Below are 7,500 nucleotides of genomic sequence, written 5' to 3' on the forward strand. Positions count from 1 at the left end.
CGCCGCTGACGGGAGCGATTATTCCGCCCGAGAGCATCCCGAGCCAACAGCGGCGCGGGTCCGGGGCCGGGCCAGGTAGGTCCGTCATCCGGGAAGAACCGCGCGCGCTTGCCGGGAGCCCGAGCGCCCAAAGGGGCGAATCGACTCCTCCAGATATACCGCCGAGCAGCCAGCCAGGACACCGGGGCTCTGCCCAACAGACGCGAACCGAGGCCCGCGGAAGGACAGGCTGCGCACCCGGGCCGTAGGCCGGCACCCAGCGGGTCGCGACGTCCTACTAGGGGAGAAGTGCGGCCCACCGCACACCGGAACGGCCCCACCCCGCGGCGAGTGGAAAGGCAACCGGACACGACCCCGCCGCGGATTGCTCCGCGCGGGCGGCCGGCCCCATCTGCCGAGGGCGGGGGCCAGTGGCCGGATGGGCGTGAATCTCACCCGTTCGACCTTTCGGACTTCTCACGTTTACCCCAGAACGGTTTCACGTACTTTTGAACTCTCTCTTCAAAGTTCTTTTCAACTTTCCCTCACGGTACTTGTTCGCTATCGGTCTCGTGGTCATATTTAGTCTCAGATGGAGTTTACCACCCACTTGGAGCTGCACTCTCAAGCAACCCGACTCGAAGGAGAGGTCCCGCCGACGCTCGCACCGGCCGCTACGGGCCTGGCACCCTCTACGGGCCGTGGCCTCATTCAAGTTGGACTTGGGCTCGGCGCGAGGCGTCGGGGTAGTGGACCCTCCCAAACACCACATGCCACGACAGGCGGCAGCCTGCGGGGTTCGGTGCTGGACTCTTCCCTGTTCGCTCGCCGCTACTGGGGGAATCCTTGTTAGTTTCTTTTCCTCCGCTTAGTAATATGCTTAAATTCAGCGGGTAGTCTCGCCTGCTCTGAGGTCGTTGTACGAGGTGTCGCACGCCACACCGCCAGCCGGCTGTGCACGCTACCGAGAAAGTACCGGTATGCGAACCGCCAGGCGACGGGCGCGCATCGCACGTTTAAGGAGACGCGGCCGGCCACACAGGCGACCACGACACTCCCACGTCTCCGAAGCGGGACAAACGCCGCGCGCTTCAGTATACGTAGCCGACCCTCAGCCAGACGTGGCCCGGGAACGGAATCCATGGACCGCAATGTGCGTTCGAAACGTCGATGTTCATGTGTCCTGCAGTTCACATGTCGACGCGCAATTTGCTGCGTTCTTCATCGACCCACGAGCCGAGTGATCCACCGTCCTGGGTGATCTTTTCCTTTTCAGTCTCCCACTGTCTCTTTCAAGACAGTAGCATTTGCGGGACTGAGGCGTCTGACGGCCCCTGTTCCACTATTTTTTTGTGTCCAACGGCCTCACAGCCGATGGGCGTCGTACGGCTCCACACCGGAGCGGACAGGCACTCGGGCGAACGTCATTCAAAACCGGCGCCAGGCGCCAGGTACCGCAGGCCAGCCGCTCCAGAGCTTCAGCGCTCGTACCACACAACAACAACACTTCCGCTAGTTTTGAGAGGCACGTGTGGTTCCGCACGCGGCGCACGGCCACTGCCGTACAGGTAGCGTGTTGCGCGACACGACACGCACATCGAAAGACATGCAGTCTAGTCGGTAATGATCCTTCCGCAGGTTCACCTACGGAAACCTTGTTACGACTTTTACTTCCTCTAAATGATCAAGTTTGGTCATCTTTCCGGTAGCATCGGCAACGACAGAGTCGATGCCGCGTACCAGTCCGAAGACCTCACTAAATCATTCAATCGGTAGTAGCGACGGGCGGTGTGTACAAAGGGCAGGGACGTAATCAACGCGAGCTTATGACTCGCGCTTACTGGGAATTCCTCGTTCATGGGGAACAATTGCAAGCCCCAATCCCTAGCACGAAGGAGGTTCAGCGGGTTACCCCGACCTTTCGGCCTAGGAAGACACGCTGATTCCTTCAGTGTAGCGCGCGTGCGGCCCAGAACATCTAAGGGCATCACAGACCTGTTATTGCTCAATCTCGTGCGGCTAGAAGCCGCCTGTCCCTCTAAGAAGAAAAGTAATCGCTGACAGCACGAAGGATGTCACGCGACTAGTTAGCAGGCTAGAGTCTCGTTCGTTATCGGAATTAACCAGACAAATCGCTCCACCAACTAAGAACGGCCATGCACCACCACCCACCGAATCAAGAAAGAGCTATCAATCTGTCAATCCTTCCGGTGTCCGGGCCTGGTGAGGTTTCCCGTGTTGAGTCAAATTAAGCCGCAGGCTCCACTCCTGGTGGTGCCCTTCCGTCAATTCCTTTAAGTTTCAGCTTTGCAACCATACTTCCCCCGGAACCCAAAAGCTTTGGTTTCCCGGAGGCTGCCCGCCGAGTCATCGGAGGAACTGCGGCGGATCGCTGGCTGGCATCGTTTATGGTTAGAACTAGGGCGGTATCTGATCGCCTTCGAACCTCTAACTTTCGTTCTTGATTAATGAAAACATACTTGGCAAATGCTTTCGCTTCTGTTCGTCTTGCGACGATCCAAGAATTTCACCTCTAACGTCGCAATACGAATGCCCCCGCCTGTCCCTATTAATCATTACCTCGGGTTCCGAAAACCAACAAAATAGAACCGAGGTCCTATTCCATTATTCCATGCACACAGTATTCAGGCGGGCTTGCCTGCTTTAAGCACTCTAATTTGTTCAAAGTAAACGTGCCGGCCCACCGAGACACTCAACAAAGAGCACCCTGGTAGGATTTAAACGGGGTCCGCCTCGGGACGCGAAAGCACCCCTTCGGCTCGCCCCACCGGCAGGACGTCCCACGATACATGCCAGTTAAACACCGACGGGCGGTGAACCAACAGCGTGGGACACAAATCCAACTACGAGCTTTTTAACCGCAACAACTTTAATATACGCTATTGGAGCTGGAATTACCGCGGCTGCTGGCACCAGACTTGCCCTCCAATAGATACTCGTTAAAGGATTTAAAGTGTACTCATTCCGATTACGGGGCCTCGGATGAGTCCCGTATCGTTATTTTTCGTCACTACCTCCCCGTGCCGGGAGTGGGTAATTTGCGCGCCTGCTGCCTTCCTTGGATGTGGTAGCCGTTTCTCAGGCTCCCTCTCCGGAATCGAACCCTGATTCCCCGTTACCCGTTACAACCATGGTAGGCGCAGAACCTACCATCGACAGTTGATAAGGCAGACATTTGAAAGATGCGTCGCCGGTACGAGGACCGTGCGATCAGCCCAAAGTTATTCAGAGTCACCAAGGCAAACGGACCAGACAAGCCAATCCGATTGGTTTTGATCTAATAAAAGCGTCCCTTCCATCTCTGGTCGGGACTCTGTTTGCATGTATTAGCTCTAGAATTACCACAGTTATCCAAGTAACGTGGGTACGATCTAAGGAACCATAACTGATTTAATGAGCCATTCGCGGTTTCACCTTAATGCGGCTTGTACTGAGACATGCATGGCTTAATCTTTGAGACAAGCATATGACTACTGGCAGGATCAACCAGGGAGCTGCGTCAACTAGAGCTGAGCAGCCGGCCGCCCGGGAGTGTGTCCCGGGGGCCCGCGCGAACACGCAAGCGTCCGCTCAATTATTCTGCAAACAGGAGGAGGCCGAGCTCCCCTGCACGATACACCTCGAAACCCTCTCAGGTCCCGGCGGCGCGCAGCGCCGTCCTAGGTACTTGGTCGGTTTCGAGAGAGGCGCAATCACCCGGAGTTAGGCGAGTAGACGGTTTTAGTGCAAACACCCTTGCTCCCAACTGAGCTTGCCGCTGCCGACAGAGGCCCGGGAGCGTGCTGTCGTGGCATTGCCGGCGGGAGACAACACGCGCCACCTATGGTGACCGGCAGCTCCAACGCCAGCGCCACACAAGGGCAAAGCCCCACTTGGGTGCAGAAGCGAACTCTCCCAGCACAGCGCACGCGCCAACACGTCCGCACAACTGCGATACAAACCACCTGCGAGAACCGCTGGGGCGACCGAGCAGCAGACGGCGTCGCGGCGCCGAGTGCCAGGCGGCGGCGCATCCTCAACGCACACAGTCCTCAATCAGACCAGCACACTGCAGATGTCCACCGCGCTTCGCACCGGGCTCGGCTGAACCAACTTTGGCCGCCAGGCGCCGCGTGCAGGGTGCGCCGCAGCGTAGCTGCGCCGCCTGCCGGGCCCGTCTGCTGGCGCTCCTGCCACTCGGCGCCCCCCACCAGCCGGCTGTTGCGCGTGCGCCCACGCAGCGCGCGGCCAACACGCCGGGCGGCCCCCCTTCACCGGCCGGGAACAGTCCCACCAAGCCACCGCCGCGTATCGCTTCATACCCACATGGGCCTAGTCACGTGTGTGGATGTGGCGGGTACCGCTGAAACAACCGGTTAATAGCTGTACCGATCGTCGCCATTACAGATTCACCTCCAGCGTGAACAACCGCTCAACAACGGATTTCCAGTTCATTTGCGTATCTTGGGCAGTAAACGTAGATGTCCACCTACATTTGCGAATTCAACAATTCTTGCATGCCAGGATGTCATGTGTCACGACACGCTACATCAGACCACATACACACTGCGACATGTGCAGAAGAGAACACGTGGAAGGTGGCCCGCGCACGTATGCGATGTCCCTTCCGCGATCCACTGTCAACCGGCATCTGCGGCATGTCCCAGATATGGAACGCGGTCCACCAGGGTAGCACTTTGTGTGAGGCAATACGACAAAGTCGGAATACACGCGTCACTACATCAGACGGCTCACGCTGACCTGACCTGACCTGACCTGACCTGACTCACCGCACCACCACACCCAGCGACCCAGGGTGACATACAATGCGTTCGTACGTTCCTCCCACACGCCTCTACGGCGTACCACAGTGCAACCTAGCTGTTATTGGGAGACGAGACAAGTAGCATCGAGCACAACATATGGAAATTGAGATTCGACACCGTTGGGCACAGCCAGCGTACGGTCACACGTATCACACTACTTCACTCTGTACGTAACGACCGATGATCGGTACAGCGTGTGGGTTACGCGTACGACATCAGCGGACAATGGACACAGACCATACCACGACGTACACTGAGGGCGTCGACATCTGAATGCAACTGAACAGCTGCGAGGCTCATTTAACACTCAAACGCCAGACCGACCAGCTTGAGAGGACAGAGACACAAAGAGAGGGACAGAGGGAGGGGGGGGGCCGATATAGTCCTATTGCAGTACAATTGACAGTGGATAGCGGGAATATGTGGAAAGTAAGCAACACTCGCAAGACATCTACATGAGGATAACAACGACACCAGAGATTCCGAGCAGTGAACTATGTTAGGCAAAGGGACAACGTGGGTTAGGTTAAGGGACAACGTGGGTTAGGTTAAGGGACAACGTGGGTTAGGTTAAGGGACAACGTGGGTTAGGTTAAGGGACAACGTGGGTTAGGTTAAGGGACAACGTGGGTTAGGTTAAGGGACAACGTGGGTTAGGTTAAGGGACAACGTGGGTTAGGTTAAGGGACAACGTGGGTTAGGTTAAGGGACAACGTGGGTTAGGTTAAGGGACAACGTGGGTTAGGTTAAGGGACAACGTGGGTTAGGTTAAGGGACAACGTGGGTTAGGTTAAGGGACAACGTGGGTTAGGTTAAGGGACAACGTGGGTTAGGTTAAGGGACAACGTGGGTTAGGTTAAGGGACAACGTGGGTTAGGTTAAGGGGCAACTTGAGTTAGGTTAAGGGGCAACTTGAGTTAGGTTAAGGGGCAACTTGAGTTAGGTTAAGGGGCAAATTGAGTTAGGTTAAGGGACAACTTGAGTTAGGTTAAGGGACAACTTGAGTTAGGTTAAGGGACAACTTGAGTTAGGTTAAGGGACAACTTGAGTTAGGTTAAGGGACAACTTGAGTTAGGTTAAGGGACAACTTGAGTTAGGTTAAGGGACAACTTGAGTTAGGTTAAGGGACAACTTGAGTTAGGTTAAGGGACAACTTGAGTTAGGTTAAGGGACAACTTGAGTTAGGTTAAGGGGCAACTTGAGTTAGGTTAAGGGGCAACTTGAGTTAGGTTAAGGGGCAACTTGAGTTAGGTTAAGGGGCAACTTGAGTTAGGTTAAGGGGCAACTTGAGTTAGGTTAAGGGGCAACTTGAGTTAGGTTAAGGGGCAACTTGAGTTAGGTTAAGGGGCAAATTGAGTTAGGTTAAGGGGCAAATTGAGTTAGGTTAAGGGGCAAATTGAGTTAGGTTAAGGGGCAAATTGAGTTAGGTTAAGGGGCAAATTGAGTTAGGTTAAGGGGCAAATTGAGTTAGGTTAAGGGGCAAATTGAGTTAGGTTAAGGGGCAAATTGAGTTAGGTTAAGGGGCAAATTGAGTTAGGTTAAGGGGCAAATTGAGTTAGGTTAAGGGGCAAATTGAGTTAGGTTAAGGGGCAAATTGAGTTAGGTTAAGGGGCAAATTGAGTTAGGTTAAGGGGCAAATTGAGTTAGGTTAAGGGGCAAATTGAGTTAGGTTAAGGGGCAAATTGAGTTAGGTTAAGGGGCAAATTGAGTTAGGTTAAGGGATAATCTGGTACAACCACAGTTAGGTTAAGCGATAATCTGGTACATCCACAGTTAGGTTAAGCGATAATCTGGTACAGCCACAGTTAGGTTAAGCGATAATCTGGTACAGCCACAGTTAGGTTAAGCGATAATCTGGTACAGCCACAGTTAGGTTAAGCGATAATCTGGTACAGCCACAGTTAGGTTAAGCGATAATCTGGTACAGCCACAGTTAGGTTAAGCGATAATCTGGTACAGCCACAGTTAGGTTAAGCGATAATCTGGTACAGCCACAGTTAGGTTAAGCGATAATCTGGTACAGCCACAGTTAGGTTAAGCGATAATCTGGTACAGCCACAGTTAGGTTAAGCGATAATCTGGTACAGCCACAGTTAGGTTAAGCGATAATCTGGTACAGCCACAGTTAGGTTAAGCGTTAATCTGGTACAGCCACAGTTAGGTTAAGCGATAATCTGGTACAGCCACAGTTAGGTTAAGCGATAATCTGGTACATCCACAGTTAGGTTAAGCGATAATCTTGGTTAAATTCGGTATTGTGTGGGAAGGGGGCAGAGAGAGTGGGGGGGGGGGGGTGGATAGTGGTGGCAGTACGCGGATGCCTGAGTCACCGTCAGATATGTCACGTCGGTGCGATGCTTGTAGCAAGAGGCTGGCGGGTCTGTGTCTCTCTCACTTCTGCAATTTTTCATGTGGTATAACACGAGGGCGGGGGGTGATATTTGGTGCCCGTCTGTGTAGGATGTGTGTTGGTGGTGTTGGTTTATCTGAGCAATGGTAGTTGTCGGAGGAGTGGGGTATTGTGCTTTTATAGGTGGACCTACTGCTCTGGTTATCATAGTGTCGACGGTGCAATGTGGCAGAGAGGATGCACTCGACATTGTCGCATTCCAGATGTTTACGTATTGTGTGTCTCCGTTGCAGGCCGAGAGTGGTGCATGTTCGAGTGTCTGGCTGACGTGCGATTCACGTTGTG

General features: G+C 54.1%; 3 non-coding genes across 3 annotated transcripts in view; all 3 read right to left on the bottom strand.

Moving 5' to 3' along the window:
- Nucleotides 1-896, bottom strand: part of LOC126327747 (large subunit ribosomal RNA) — a 4,222-nt gene extending 3,326 nt beyond the window's left edge. Inside the window, exon 1 of the ribosomal RNA XR_007561434.1 lies at nucleotides 1-896. This exon is cut by the window's left edge and continues 3,326 nt beyond it. This is a non-coding gene — a ribosomal RNA (large subunit ribosomal RNA).
- Nucleotides 897-1,084: 188 nt separating this feature from the next.
- On the bottom strand, nucleotides 1,085-1,239 carry LOC126327784 (5.8S ribosomal RNA). The gene has a single exon (XR_007561467.1). It is a non-coding gene; the product is annotated as a 5.8S ribosomal RNA (ribosomal RNA).
- A 361-nt stretch (nucleotides 1,240-1,600) lies between these two features.
- Nucleotides 1,601-3,493, bottom strand: LOC126327712 (small subunit ribosomal RNA). Its single transcript, XR_007561400.1, has one exon. It is a non-coding gene; the product is annotated as a small subunit ribosomal RNA (ribosomal RNA).
- Nucleotides 3,494-7,500: the final 4,007 nt, after the last annotated feature.

This window comes from Schistocerca gregaria, unplaced genomic scaffold, assembly GCF_023897955.1.
Source record: "Schistocerca gregaria isolate iqSchGreg1 unplaced genomic scaffold, iqSchGreg1.2 ptg001059l, whole genome shotgun sequence".
In the NCBI taxonomy this organism is placed as follows: Eukaryota; Metazoa; Arthropoda; class Insecta; order Orthoptera; family Acrididae; genus Schistocerca; species Schistocerca gregaria.